The sequence below is a fragment of the Schistocerca nitens genome, chromosome 4, assembly GCF_023898315.1.
Source record: "Schistocerca nitens isolate TAMUIC-IGC-003100 chromosome 4, iqSchNite1.1, whole genome shotgun sequence".
NCBI classification, from domain to species: domain Eukaryota; kingdom Metazoa; phylum Arthropoda; class Insecta; order Orthoptera; family Acrididae; genus Schistocerca; species Schistocerca nitens.
In genome coordinates, this window is record NC_064617.1 from 930076387 (window position 1) to 930093242 (window position 16856).

Below are 16856 nucleotides of genomic sequence, written 5' to 3' on the forward strand. Positions count from 1 at the left end.
AGAGAGAGAGAGAGAGAGAGAGAGAGAGAGAGAGAGACTGAACATAGTTCAGTATAAATCATAGAAAAAGAACCATATGAAGTATTGAAAATGATCAGCATATTGCCACATTTTCTGCTGAGAAGATGTACTACAGTTGTAAAACAGAGTCATTCCATATTATCATGATGAGAGTTCGCAATAATGATCCACACGACTGGCAAATAACCATCATTTATTTTACAAATCCCTTTAATTCTACCAATACAGAAAAAGTTTGTAGTTGATGCTGTTGTGTTCAGTCTAAAGACTGGTTTGATGCAGCTCTCTGCAATAGTCTGTCTTATGCAAGTCTTTTGATATCTGCTTAACCATTGCAACTGCATCCATTTACTTACTGTCATTATTCCTTGGTCCCATCTGCAATGTTTCCCCTTCACACTTCTTGCTATTACCAAATAGATATTCCTTGATGCCTCAGGATGTGTACTATCAACATATGCCAACTTTTACTCAAGTTATATTGTAAAGATCCTATCTTTCCAACTCAATTCATTACCTCTTCACTGGATACCCAATTTAGTCATCTAATCTTTAGAAGTCTTCAGTAAGATAATATTTCAATAAATTTCATTCTCTTCTTGTATGTAATGTTTATCATTCATATTTCACATCCAAATAAGGCACCACTTCAAATACATACTTTTAGAAGTGACTTTTTAACATATGGCATTTCACACATGTGATGTGTTTGGATAGACCTGTGGTTGTGACAGATAGTTATTGAAGCACAAAATCAGCTCGTAAGAAGCGTGTTATGTGATACAGGTTCACTGCCAGAGAAGCCCCTAAATCACATGTGCCAGGCATACACCTGACAGCAACCATGGATGGGCTTCACGGCTTCAGTCTATTGGCCTCCGTAGCACATGAATGCTGTTTTCAAAGTATAGTGGCACTGTTCAAGGATGCCATTGCTCTTTGGATGGTAGGCAGACATTCAGTACTGATGAGTACTGCAAAGACTGCATATTTCACTCAAACAAGGCTGATTCGTTTTGCCAATGTTGATTGGTAGTGTAGATACCACACATTGAAACTAAGAAAGCTGCATATCAATGGAAGCCTGATCTGTTGAATATGCCATGCTGTCCCTGAGAGATACAACCTTTACCCACTATGTTAAGTGGTCATTAATCGAAAGAATATCTTGATTGCTGTTGGACTCAGGGAGATGTCCTACCAGATCAAGATGCACATGTTGGAAAAATCCATTTGGAATCTTGAACTGGCCAACAAGTGGTTGTGTGTGATGCCCCATTTTACTCCATTGAGATGTCATGCATGCACATGTGCACTCTTTGCAATCTTTCTTAACATTCAGCCACATGAAGTGATCTGTGATAAGACAGTTGGATGCCAGGATGTGAGAAGTGTGCAGTTAGTCGATGATGATTTTCTGAAGGTGCTGAGGGATGAGGGGGTGAATTTGGTTTTATAACACATCACACAAGATCTGCTTGATCGTGTCTGGTATCAGGTAATGTCCAAGTTTGAGGTTAGTGGTGGGATTGTGGAGGAGGTCTTGTAGTTGCTGGTCCTGCATCCATGCCTCCACTAACTTTATATAGGCAATTGGTGTGGAGATTATGTTGATATGTGAAAGATAGTCCACAACAACATTATCCACACCCATCAAGTAAAAAAAGATAGTCCACAACAACATTATCCACACTCATCAAGTTTCAGACATTGGTCCTTAACTGTGGAATATAGTCCAGGTGGCAGAATCGCTTAGGGCACGTGTCTATCAAAGGACTTCATATGAGCCAACTAGTGATTAGTGGTCCATACAAATGACTACAGTCTGCTTTCTACATCATCTATGACATAGTAATAAGTATCTATGGCATAGAAAAACAACTGAAAGAGTTTAAAACAAATAAGTTGCCAGATCCAGATGGAATCCCAATTCAGTTTCAAAAAGAATACTCTGTGTCATTGGCCCCTTACTTAGCTTGCATTTGTCATGAATCTCTCACTCAGCACAAATTCCCAAGTGACTGGAAAAAATGCAGGTGATTCCTGTAAATAAAAAGAATAAAAGAGCAGACCTGCAAAATTACAGACCAATATCCTCAACATGGTTTCCAGAACATATTCTGAGTTCAAATGTAATAAACTTCCTAGACATCAAAAAGCTTATGTCCATGAACCAGGATCATTTTAAAAAGAATCACTTGTGTGAAACACAGAATGCCATTTTCTCACATGATATACTGCAAATTATGGATGAAGGGCAACTATTTTTCAGAAAAGCAACTGTCACAGTACAATATTGCAAACTGTTAAGACTTCTCGAGTAATAGAACCCAGTATGTTGTCCTCAATGGCAAGTATTCATCTGAAACAAGGGTATCATCAGGAGTGCCCCAGGGAAGTGTGATAGGATGACTATTATTTTCTACATACATTAATGATCTGGAGGACAGGATGGGCAGTGATTTGTAGTTGTTTACTGATGATGCTGTGGTGTATGGAAAGGTGTGGCAGACAAGTGACTGTAAGATGATACATAATGACTCAGACAAAATTTCTTGTTAGTGTAATGAATGGCAGCTGGCTCTGAGATGTAGAAAAAGGTAATTTAATGCAGATAAGTAGGAAAAACAAACCCATCACATTTAGATACAACATTAGTAGTGTCCTGCTTGAAACAAACACATTGCTTAAATACTTGTGTGTAACTTTCCAAAGTGATATGAAATGGAACAATCACAGGAGGACTGAGATAAGGAAGGAAAATGGTAGACTTTGGTCATTGCTTAAATACTTGGGTGTAACTTTCCAAAGTGATATGAAATGGAACAATCACAGGAGGACTGAGATAAGGAAGGAAAATGGTAGACTTTGGTTTATTGGGAAAATTTTAGGGAAGTGAGGTTCGTCTGTAAAGGAGACTGCATAAAGGATGCTAATGCAATGTATTCTTGACTACTGCTTGAGTTTTTGGAATCCACACCAGGTCAGAGTAAAGATATTGAAGTCATCAGAGGTGGGCTGGTAGATTTGTTACCAGTAGGTTCAAACACCATGCATGTGTTACAGAGGTGCTTCAGGAACCCAAATGTGAATCCCTGGAGGGAAGGTGACTTTTTTCGAGGAAAACTACTGAGAAAATTTAGAGAACTGGCATTTGAAGCTGACTGCAGAATAATCCTACTGCCACCAACATACAGAAGGTAACAAAAATGTATACCACAAATTGCAGGATACATTCATCACATGTTATGTTTTTTGAACACGGGTCTGGAAATGCTTTGTTTCCATGTCACAATTCATTTTTCCCAACTCATTAATCAAGGGAAACACACAAGAACAGAGCGTTAGAATCAAGGGGAATATGCACTCTTCATGATGTCTGGTTCCATTGTACACTGCCAGTGTTTTGTTTTACATATTCCTGTTGTCATGCAATGTATGTCTTTGCTTGTTTACAGGTAACATCAACAGTTCCAGCTATCAGGCCACTATTGCAAGCAAACAGTTTACTACATAGAATTAATCACAGACTTTGTTCATGCAGTGGTAGGATACACAAATATAGAGATAGCAGAGGCCCATTTGATGTATGGATTAGCTAACAGCAATGGCAATAACATCATTTGTACCAGGAAAGATTTCCTGCACAAAGGTGCCCCTACAGGAAAACGTTTGAAGCCATTGATCATCAACTTATGGAACATGGGGCATTTGAGCCTGATATGACTGGGGGAGACTTAGGGTGAGGACACCACAACAGGAGGCAGCAATTCTTAATGCAGTTGATGATAACCCTAGTTTCAGTACAAGAGAAGTAGTTGCAACACTGAATGTTAATCACATAACTGTCTGATGAGTGTTACACAAGGACCAGATGTATCCATACCATTTACAGTGTGAGCAGGCACTATCAGCAGCTGATTTTCCTGCATAGGTACTCTTCTGTGAATGGTTTATTCAACAAAGTGTCAACTCTAATTTTAGTGAAATGGTGCTGTTCACTGATGATGCATCATTTCAATATCAGATTGTAAACTTTCACAGTCAGCATTTATGGGTAGGTATCAGTCCTCAACTAGCTGTTGAAGGAAGTCACCAACAAAGATTTTCTGTCAATGTTTGAGCCAACATTTTTGGTGACTGGTAAGGCCTCACTTTCTTCCACCCAGGCTCAACAGACAAAGGTATCATAATTTTGTAGAGAATGTTCTACCTGATCTGCTAGCAGATGTGCCTGTAGCTGCGTGACAAATCATGTACTTCAAGCACCTCCTCATTTTAGTGTTGACATCTGCTGGCTTCTAAATAACAGATTCAGTGACATATGGATAAGTAGAGATGTACCAGGTGGCTGGACTCCACACTCTTAAGACCTAAACCCAATGGACATTTATTTGTCAGGACATTTGAAAGTTCTTGTGTATGGAAGTCCAATACAAGATTTAAGAGTTTCTGTGCCCATTTTATCTAAAGCTGTGAAACCACCAGTACTCCATGGATACATCAGTGTATCCGAGATTCACTATGATGGCAGGCTGATGAATATATCAATGCCCATGGAGGGCATATCGAACATCTCCTGTGAGAAAGAGCTGCCGGTGGTATGCTGGTGTGCTCTGTTTGTGTGTGTGTTTCCCATGATAAATGAGTTGAGGAAAATGAATTGTAACATGGATACAAGGTGTTTACAGACACATGTTCATATAACAAATTTCTTCATCTACATATGAGGAATTTGTTTTGCAATTTGTGCCATACGTTTTTGTTATACCCTGCATATTTTGGATAAGAGCCACAAAGATAAAATATGATATGAACTAGGGCTCATCCAGTGGTATGTAGACAGTTGTTTCTCCCTCGCTCTATCTGCAAGTGGGACAGGGAAGGAAATGAATAGTAGTGGTAGAGAGTGCCCTCTGCCATGCACTGTATGGTGGCTTTTGGAGTATGTTTGTATATGTAAATGGAGAACTGATTAACTGCTTCATAAACCACTAGAAGTGCATAGCTGTAGGATGGCCACTTACACTGTGAAGCAGTCACTTTATGTGAGAAAAATCAAAGTAGTTGCTATACACCTGCCATTTCCCACTGGAGAACCATGCCAGTGGTGAACTCACTTGCATGATATGTAATAGTGAGTTGAGTGAAGTTGGTCAGAGGCTTGCTGGGGATCCACAGCAGCTTACATTTACTGGTAGTATTCTTGCCCATGAGAACACCCATGAGCAGGGCCTGAATGGTGGTTGCATGTGGAAGGTGACAGTGTTATAAATTAACCATCCCTAAGAATTTATGTAACTCTCGGAAGCCCTGTGGTGGCAGCAACTGACTTCTGTTCGTTGTAGTGTAGGACAAATACAGGTAGTATTGATGACATGCTTGAGAAAGATGACCTCAGTTTGTCAGAGTTGGCATTTTTCTTCAACAATCACAACACCGTTATCAGTGAGCGCATCAAAAACTTGTTGAAGATGCAATTTACGCGCATCCTTCTCTGGGAAAAGAATGAGGATGTTGTCTAGTAAGGCATAGCAGAAAGGGAGTTTAAACAAAATGCCATCAATAAACTGCTGCCAAGTTTGCTTGAGTTATGGCATAAACAGGAACTTGAATAAGCCAAAAGGTGTGGTGATTGCTGCCTTGTAAATGAGGAACTGACATTGTGGTTATCTTGTATACCATTCCATTTCCACTGTGGTGAATTCCTCCGATGTCTTGTGGTTTGCTTGTCATATGGTGTCATTTCCTGGTGTATGCATAGTGAATCCAGTCATGTCTTGAAGTGGAGTAATTGGAGTTGTTGGATTATGACAAGTGATGCAATGCAGTCTTGTAGATAAAAATGATGAACACTCACTGAAGAGCAACATTGTGTGTCATCTGAAGAGACGTGGTGAGGGTGTGCTATGCTGCTGCAAGGACGTGGCCAATGGCACCAGCAACAGAGCAGCTACTGTATCAGAGACTCAATTTCCCGCAAGTCAGATGCGGTATCTGTCAGAAATGGCAAAGAAAATCAGCATTAAATACAAGTTCGGTGAGGTCCACAATGGGGAAGTTCCATGAGATCACATCTTTGAGACCCAGTGTGTGAGACTCAGTGTCATAGATGGTGTTAGCACAGTCATTGGCCACATGGAGTTCTATAGCAGAACTGCTGTGTAATGTAAGGGGGGCACTGAAGATGCAGCACTGAATCGATAAGGAATCAATGTTGTTGGCAAAAGTGGTCAAGTATGTAAAGCTTGCTGCCATTCTGTGACAGTGGCATGAGAGAGCATTCATTGTCACACTGTGAAATTAGGTGACTTGAACACCCTCCATGCCCCAGTGTGCCTATCGTGGACCACGCAACTCTCTTGGGTAGTTGCAGGAGGGGCAATAGTTACGTGCAGTGTCATCAAACTGCTTGTGAAAACTTTAAAGCCAGTCCTGCACAGGTGTGGTGGCATGTGGGGTGCCATTGCCAAGTGGGTGAGAGGTGGTTGTGTCTGCATAAAGGTCACTGGCCAGGGCAGGGGCTATGATATTATAATTGGTGGAGATGAGTCGCAGTCAGCCAGGCTTGGCTGCAGCGAGGGGGTGGGCATGCTGAGGCTGGTGCTGCAGTCCATGTGTGACACCATTATTGTTGACAGTTTTGATGCACTATCCATGTTGGAGTGCACTGAAGATTCTGTCTGCTAATTTGAGCCTGATAACCTATGAGTCATGTCCATGACGATCATGGAGAAATGCACTTGCAAAGGAAGTTGACAACCCATAACGTATAAAGTCTGTGGTCTGACATCAATTGATACTCAACTGCATGCATAATCTATGCCAAAGCTGTAACAAAGTCTTGTTCTCCAATTGTTCATTATAAACCACTTACTGTAGCTGTCATTTCAGTGCCCATGAGAGGTGTTGAAGAAGAGCTGATTTTGATGCAACATCCTTGAGGGTACTTAAGGGTAATGTTACTTATCACATCTGCATACTCTCTTAAGTTACTGAGCAGTGCAATAAATTTAACACCGTCAATAGTGACATCATACTGCGAAGGATGCTTTCAACTATCATGAACCAGGTATTGGGTTAGTGTGGGGAAATGGTAGAAGTGTAGGACGAGCACTAGAGTGGATGGAGGCAAAATCAGTAGACAGTCACGCTGATTACCATGGTGTCATCTGTAAGGGTATGAGAGATAAATTTTCCATATCTGATCAAAGCACAGGGGAGCACGGTAGGAATGTCCGACGTCTGTAAAGCCAGCTGCATTAGCACCAAGTTGAACAATTTTTGCACAAAGTGTGAAAGACTCATGGGCCACAGTGAGCAACTGTGAATCTGACCATTTGGATTGTTGTGGCTCAGTATGTTCCAGATTTTCACGAATAGCTGGAGGAGAAATGAGCTCACACAGAAAATTATTTGTAGTATGCCATTGTCTGACATTATTGTCTGTTGTTCTGAGCACTGCACTGAGGAGTGTACTTTCATGTTTGATGAATGTGGGTTGCTGAAGAGTCAACTGCAAAGCACTGTACACTTCAACACTGAAATCTTTATCTTGTCTTGCGAACTGCAGCACATACTGGTTGTACAATGGCTGCATTGTTAATGACTAGTATCCGAACTGGCGCAGTTGTCGAGGGTCATCAATGTGGAACCCTAACCTGAGATAGAATCGGGGTGACAGATAACATGTCAAAATATGAGATAGTACACTCTTTATTACATGAATAACTGCAATAAAAGAACATGTCCATACAAGACCCACCCTTAGAACCCAATAAAGTGCATCCACAGTTCCAAAGATCACCTGTGCAAGACCACAGCTGATAGTCAGCAAGGTTAATATGTTGTGGCACCCCACACATATGCAAAATGTATGGTGAACAGAGGCAACAGTCATTTTTATGCCTCTCTGTCATGGGCCGGGAGATTCATGATAATTTTTTTTTTTAGTTTTTTCCAATGAGTGCTCAAAAATGTGAGCTCCTATCAAATCAGAAATAAGATATTTAAATTTCATCAAGAGTGAGAATTACGTCATAACTAGATGGGACACTGATGGAGGAGGAGCAGATTAGTGTTTAATGTCCCGTCGACAACGAGGTCATTAGAGACGGAGCGCAAGCTCGGGTTAGGGAATGATTGGGAAGGAAATCGGTCGTGCCCTTTCAAAGGAACCATCCCGGCATTTGCCTGAAACGATTTAGGGAAATCACGGAAAACCTAAATCAGGATGGCCGGAGACGGGATTGAACCGTCGTCCTCCCGAATGCAAGTCCAGTGTGCTAACCACTGCGCCACCTCGTTCGGTGGACACTGATGGTCCCTGAACTACAAACAAGTAGTTTCTAAGACTGGCACAAGTGGGAGTACTCCTTATCTCTACGCTTTCTGATCAAAAGTATTTGGACATCCCTACATAATGCTGAACTGACCACTACATGTCAGGAGAGAAAAGCCTCACAGTATAAATGGAGGTGGAGTATTGTTTTGTCAGCAGAGAAGTAGTAATAGCAGTGCTGGTCGCTCAGGGAAGCACTGTGACTTGGAACATGGACTAGTCGCTGAATGTCACCTGAATAACAAATTCATCAGGATATTTCAACCATTCTAAAGCTGCCAAAATTGACTGTTGGTGATATGATTTTAAGTGGAAACATGAAGGAACAACCACAACTTAACCAAGACTGGCAGACTGAATGTATTGACAGATGGGGCTGCCAAGCACTGTGGAGGGTGATTGTACAAAAAATTGTATGAAATCAGCAGAAGGAATCACACAGGAGCTCCAAAATGCTACCATCAGTTCATCTAGTACAATAACTTCTTGCAGGGAGTTAAAAGGACTAGGGTACAATCATTGAGCTGTTTCTCATATGAAACGTCCTGCAGATTAAAACTGTGTGCTGGACCCAGACTCGAACTCAGGATCTTTGCCTTTCACGTGGCAAGTGCTCTACCAACTGAGCTATCCAAGCACGATACATGACCCATCCTCACAATTTTACTTCTGCCAGTACCTCATCTTCTATCTCCTCATAAGCCACACATTTTGGGTAATCAGTGCTAAGGGGGGCACTAGAGGTTTTGCAAAGAGCGATGCCACTGGACAGAAGATGAATGGAATTGAGCAATTTGGGGTGATGAAATACCTTATACCACGTGGCAATCTGATGGAAAGGTTTGGGTTTGGCAAATGCCTGGAAAACTTTACTGGCCACCATGTGTAGTGCCAATAGTAAAGTAAGGAGGAGGTAGTGTTGTGGTGTGGGTGTATTTTTCATGACTGGAGTGTCGCCCCTTATTGAGTTTAAGAAAACATTGAATGTGGAAGGATTCCAACATTTTTTCAGCACTGTGTTCTGAGTACAGTAGAGAAACAGCTTGGAGAGGATGACTGTTTGTACCAGCATGACAATGCACCCTGTCATAAAGAAGCACCTGTGAGGCAACGGTTTGTGGATAAGTTGAGCCTGAAAGGGTCTGGCCTGTGCAGAATCCTGACCTGAACTCAATACAATGCCTTTGGTGAGTTAGAATGTTGATTACACTCCAGATTCCAGTGTACAACATCATTATCTTCTCTGGTTTTGACTCTTGTGGAAAAATTAACTGTCATTCCTCCATGGACATTCCAACATCTCACTGAAAGTGACCCCAGCAGAATTCAATCTGTCATAAAGGCAAAGGGTGGACACATCCATATTAATGTCCACTATAGGTGTCTGGAAACATTCAGTCACTTAGTGTATATCCGTATACCTGATCAGTTAGTAAGTCATGTCTAGAAGGTAAATAAGATATCAGTGAAGACAAAATCAGTTCATGTAAGGATGTTTGCTAACTGGTGAGCAATGAGATGGGACAGATCATACTGATAAGGAATACTGGTAAAAAAGATAGCACATCAGTAGAGGTTTGGAAAGGTGTGACTGGCCATTATCAGGTTTCAAATGATAGAGGAAATGAACAGCACTTTTAGAATACTAATAAAGCTCTTGCGTTATAAGTTGCAGGCTGACATAAATTCAGTGAGGTCTTCAGAAGTATAACAAAATCTAGGATTATGATAGACTTAAACACACAAAAGTCAGAAGATGATTACCAACACAAAATATCTGTGATCTGTGGTGTGAGATACTAGGAAGTGCCCAAGGGTTGCAAATGAGTCTAAATCGTAACATCCATTCACATCATTAGATATTTTAAGTAGGAGTGTCATGAATCTTGTGCAGTCTTCCCAGAAATACTCCTGTCTGTGAAGTACAGCATCAGTAGATCCATTAACATCTTATTTATTTATTTACATTTTCTTTGCATGGAGCCATCATAATGATGGCTTTTGCAAATGTCAGACTTAATACTATGGTTATATTTACAATTATAAAATACACTATATTCTGTAAAATACACTATATTCCGGAGGATAACAACAGTGTTAAGAATTTCAAGTAAACATAGGGCTTGTGATATAGCACTTCTCTTACTGCAACCCTGTTGAAAGCATTGAAAAACTTTCTGGAACCAAGTCAGTCAGATGTAAGAACTTCAGGGAAAGATTGAAGAACTGTTTCTGTTAAAACACTGATATGAGTTATCATCTTCCTAAGGTGGTTCACTGCGATGTTTATCAGGAAGATTACAAGTCTGAATGGAACTATCAGGTACTAATGCACTCCGTCTTCAGGCCACAAGTGGCCCATCGGGACCATCCGACCACCGTGTCATCCTCAGTTGAGGATGCGGATAGGAGGGGCGTGTGGTCAGCACACCGCTCTCCCGGTCGTTATGATGGTTTTCTTTGACCGGAGCCGCTACTAGTCGGTCGAGTAGCTCCTCAATTCGCATCACGAGGCTGAGTGCACCCCGAAAAATGGCAACAGCACATGGCGGCTGGATGGTCACCCATCCAAGTGCCAGCCACGCCCAACAGCACTTAACTTCGGTGATCTCACGGGAACCGGTGTATCCACTGCGGCAAGGCCGTTGCCACGTACTAATAGTGTGTAAGTAAAATGCTGCAGATCCTTAAGGTGCAAGGTCAAATGCAGTGGTCAGGCTATACACATCTTCCTGATACTACAGATTATTCAGTGTTATTCAGTGGTAGAGACACTTCAGGGGCAGTTCCTCAATACTGATGCTTTTTTTCCCAAAAGAGCTGTTTATATGTACACAACAGAACTGGTGGCAGAGACAAGCTGCATTGGCTAGGCAGTCTGAATTCTGGCTGAGGAATGAAACTACTCAAACTTCTTCAACTAAGCCTGCACACCTTTCACTTGTTGCCTTTTAGTTTTATCATCAATCAGCTTCTGTTCATTACTTTTACTGTTCCTTTTTAGTTAATATTATTATAAAGGATCCAGGACTGGCCTCAAAGACAGGCTATCTCCCCTCCTCTTCAGTCTGGCACTGGTGCAGTGATTACCAACCTTTTACTTCAATCTCACCAACCAACACATGTCACTTTGTTCATCCTTTTCTAATTTGTTTATTATGCCGTACAGATTCCGTGTACCCTGGTGACCTCACTACCTCCTCTCTCCTCCCTCTCCCAGCTACTCCCCTTCCTTGTCATTTCTACCTCATCAGAATTTCTCAGCTGCTTTTATCCCAACCTATTGTTTAAAGGGCTAGTGCCACTTTGGTGTTTTGTTTACATATTTCCATTATCTGTACTGGGAGATGCATTTTCTGCATTTAATATTTCTTTATGCAAAAACATTATTTTTGATGGCTGACCTTCATTTTCAAAATAAATTATATCAAGTGAGATGACAAATCTGAACTGTTATAATATGCTGCAAGTATTCTGGTAATTCAAGAAATTTGTAGAAGAAACAGTCGATATTATTTTTAGATGTACGTAAATTGTCAGCCTGTCACGTGTCTTGTAGCAGGATTTAGCAAAATTAGTCTGTACAGATGATTAAAGAATGAAAAATCATATCTGTCAGCATTTACTGTCCATGTAGATATAGAAATCTTACACAGGAATACACAAAAACTGTTAGTCATTGCTGACTCAGCTCTCTTGCTTCCAGTACACTTGTACTTTGTGGCTGTCTCTCTTTACATATTTACAACTCGTCCATTCCTTATCTCTTAATATTTCTACACTTCCTTCTACCATACAGTACCAGCCTTCAAAACACACACTGGCCACCTGTTGCACAAACTGAATGCCCACTCTTGTAATGTCCCACTACACTATAAATAGCATCACAACTCTCTACTCTAATTGCAACACCCCTTTTTGAACATTTAATTTCAATGCAGCTTTTAACATATTCTCCTCTGCCGGTATGTATTGCCCAATTTGACTGCTAGCCGACTGAGCATGTTTATTTACAATTTCATTGTATGATCACATGTGTTTATTTAAGACTACATGTGTTTTTTACTGTTATACATATCAATTTGCAATTGAACTTATTTAATTATGGGTGCACACGATACCACCTGCTACATTAAAACATTTTCTGAACTTCCTACATAACTCTCTATACATTAAAACACTTTTCAGCTCCTTATTTTTGAACTTTTTAACAATTTTTCAGCCACTCCTTTTGTCCCTCAACTATCCAGCCATAAAATCCAGCTCATTCTGCTTTTGCCAATTCCAAAAACTCTCCTTTGCACTTGCAAAACTCCAATCACACATTCTCCTTCTAAAATCCTGTCTGGTGCATGGTATCCTAGTTAACAGGCTTACCATTAAAACTGGCATCTCAAGTTGTCATCCATCTTACCATAATAACCTTCACCTTTCCCAATTCCATCAGTCCCTCATCCTCATCAATCTGTTCCTTGATAATCATACAATCCTATCAAAACATGTTTGACAGCCTTTATTCTTTTTGCAAAATCCTTTTACTCTGTGCTGAATGCCATCACTACAGTAGAAACTCTTGTCCTTCAACAGTTGGAACAGCATCCCAGCACCATCTGAGGAAGCTGTCCCAGCTACACCTGTCTTCTGACCTCATGGGACTATCTATAGCCAAGAAGAAGGCTACCACCCTGATTCCTCCCTCCCGATCAGCTCCTCATAGCTCCCGTCCCCAAACACACCTTGCTGACTGACTTACTCCACCTTCCACATCTCCAAAAAGTTTTTCCACCCTCCAAGAAACACACAGCTCATGAAAACTCATCCTGTAACAGTGTTGTCAATCTTTCTGCCAAAACTCTGGCTCTGCACATTTCTCAGTACTTTCTAATAAACAACCTTCTTCCTACAAACCCGTCAACCTAGTGCCACATCTGCAGTGGAAAGCAGGAGTTGTCGAAATATACTGATAACCTTACCAGAGCCTTTGCTGACAGACATTATGCTATCCAGCTCATCCATAAACTTATGTGCTGAGCCATCTGCTCCTCTGACACCAGTAAACCAGTTCACCAGCACCAACCAGCACTCCTCTGATCACCCATTATCATGCTGGCCGTGAGAAGCTCAACCACATCCTCGATGAGGGCTTCAACTACATCTTGTCATGCCCTGAGGAGAGGGATATCCTACCCGAAACCTTACCCACATCCTCCAAAGCAGTGATTTGCCTTCAACCCAACCTACAGAATATCCTCGTGCACTCCTATTCCAATCCTGGAACCCTTGGGACATTCCCTTTTGGTCAGCCTAGGTGCAAGTCCTGTCCCATACACTCACCCTCCATTTACTACCACAGTCCAATTGCAAGCACTTCCAATATAAGGCAGAGTCATGTGTGAAAGCATCTATGTTATATATCAAGTACATTGCAATTACTGTACAGCATTCTGTGTGGGCATGACAATGAAACTGACTGTCTACACAACTGCCAGGCGAACTGCAAACTTGACCATACAGTTGCTGAAAAAATGCTGTGCACCACAACCCAATTGACTTCAACAGTTGCTTCACTAAATAAGTCATTTGAATACTCCCTTCTGACACAAGTTTCTCTGAACTACGCAGATGGGAATTGGCTTCCCAGAGTATTGGGAACTTTTGCAATCCCCCGGCTTATACCTCCACTAACCTGTTCTCACTTCACTGCCTCACCTTACCTTTTCTCTTAGTCCACACCACTTCTCCATCCAGATTCTACACTGCCTTCTCCCACTACTTCTTCTTCCCCATCCCCATGTGAGGACACTCTCTCTTTCTCTCACCACTTTTCAACCACTCTTTCTTCTCCCCCCCCCCCCCCCCCACCCTCTTGTAGGTGAGTGGTTGTCTTTCCCTTATTTTACATACAACACAGGAATCCCATTCACTGTGTATATACCAATATTAGTTCTGGGAGCCTGACTTTATTAAATAGCTGTGACAAGTTATTAATGTAGAAGATGGGTACATACCGAATTTGTCCATTTAAATAATAATGTCCTGTATATTAGTTTTACTGCAGCTATGGATTCTACTGTAACATGTATTGTATATCCTGCCAAAGGGGTACAGCAATCTTTTTACAAAATTATATTCCAGGAATCTACTGCGAAATGTTTTTATTATCAGCCTTTTTATTAGAAATTTTTTTCAGTAATGTGATTCTGATTGTAAGTACAGAATCATCCATTTTGTTTCTCTAATAGTACCGCTGAGATTGACAAAAATATGTACAGATTCTTTTTTGATTTGCTGTAGGTTTGTAGGAGAAAATATGCTTAGATGAGATAAATAATTTTTACCTCACAAGCCAAACAGTCAAGAAATGTAGAATAATGATATTAATAACCTAATACAAGTAAAATGTCTAACAAATGTCCAAATCATTTCAATGCCCCCCAAAAAAGTTCTAATACTGTCAAAATATTTGAAGATTCTACTTATAATATTACACTGCTTGACAAAGAAAAGTAAAGCACTCTGAAGACATGATCAGATGCCAATGTAACTTTGTACACATACACACCATTGCCAGGTGTTGCAATTCCCTGTGAGAGGTAGAACAACCGCCGTAGTGCATTCCTGTTGTTTCTGTTTAGTATTATTACCAGGCCCGGTATGGTATATAAGGGGTTAGACAGCATCAGATGTTGAGTGATCACTGTTGAGAAGCAAGGAGATGCTGCATATTCATGTAAGGCAGTGTATTCAGCACATGACAGAGTTTGAAAGGGGCCTCATTGTGGGTATCCATTAGTCTAGTAGTTCAAATCACACAATATCAAGATTTATGGGGCATTCGGATGCGTCTGTGGCCCAATGCTGGACTGCATGGGAATGTGACGGCAGGCATAATTGTCATCAAGGTTCCGGATGGCCACATCTGACCACCACAATGGAGGAGAATCAACTGCGCACTAACACACCTGCCATACAAGAACAAGTACTGGATTCCTTGCAACATTCTATGCCATTCTGATTCCAATAGTTGGAGATTAGCAGCAGTCGGACTTGGGAATTACCCTTCCCTGCATAGGTTGCTGTTAACACCACAACACAAATGGCTGCATTTTGATTGGTGTTATGACCAGGAACCATTGGCTACTAATGAATAGCATTGCAGTGTGTTCCCTAATGAATCGCTCTTATGCACTACCCTGGATGCTCACCGAGCGAGGTGGCGCAGTGGTTAGACTCTGGACTTGCATTCGGGAGGACGACGGTTCAATCCCGCGTCCGGCCATCCTGATTTAGGTTTTCCGTGATTTCCCTAAATCACTCCAGGCACATGCCGGGATGGTTCCTCTGAAAGGGCACGGCCGACTTCCTTCCCCATCCTTCCCTAATCCGATGAGACCGATGACCACGCTGTCTGGTCTCCTTCCCCAAGCAACCAACCAACCAACCCTGGATGCTCATAGCCTGCAAATATGGCGGTGACCTATGGGGGAGGGGACCTTCTTTGAATATTTTGGAGAGGCACCATGATGTGTTACTTCTGGTGTTGTGGTGTCTTTTTTTGTTGTGACAGAGAGAATTCTGACCGAACAACAGTACGTCGTGGACATCCTGAGTCCTCATGTGTTAGCTCTCTTGTGCCAGTATCATGGTGCAATTTATCAACAGTGCTCATTCACACATGGCAAGGGTCTCTATGAGCTGTCTATGTCAGGTTGAGGTATTCCAGTGGTCAGCAAGAACCAAGATATGTCTGCAATAGAACTTATATGAGATAAGCTTGTACATCAACACCATATCTAGGACCAGTTACAACAGTTTTGGGGCCAGCTTGCCTTGGGAGAGGCAACTGAATTAGTGCATGCATCCAGGTCAGAAGCAGTGCAACACTATACCAATAAATGGGGTCATACTGCCAAGTTCTTTGTAAATTTGACTCAATTTTGTAATCACTGAAATATCATTACATACACCCTCAGCATATGAACTTTCACTTCATTTCATCCTCCCCTTCTGGGTGCTTCACTTTTTTTAAAAAACAAAATTGACAAACATATTGTAGTTAAGTAACTCAAACATATGTGGAAAGATTATAGCTAAAGTATCGTTAGGGATACAGAAAAAGTCTGATTCTTAGATGGATTGTAGCTTTAAGTTGCATTTTTCCAGTGTTCATCTCACAGCACATTGTGTAAGCAGTTTAATATTTTAAATCAGATGATGATCAAACTGCATAAAATGTACTCAATAAAATATTTATCAGGTGTAAATTTACAGAATCATGAGTAATGAAATTAAGGAAAATGTATTTCATTACTATTTACTTATGAATGAGCAAAAAGGTAGTTAATAATTTAAGGAGTAATGTGGACAACTCACTAAGTAGTAGAGGCACTGATTCGTAGAAAGGCACATAAATAAGAATGAGAACTTTTCTAGTTTTCAGACTAATACTTTCTCAGAGTTCTAGAGTACACTCACACACACGCTTTCAGAGGAG

At 41.1% G+C, this 16856-nt stretch overlaps 1 pseudogene; it reads right to left on the minus strand.

The window, feature by feature from the left end:
• Positions 1 to 10895: 10895 nt before the first annotated feature.
• LOC126254173 (5S ribosomal RNA) lies at positions 10896 to 11012 on the minus strand (annotated as a pseudogene).
• Positions 11013 to 16856: the final 5844 nt, after the last annotated feature.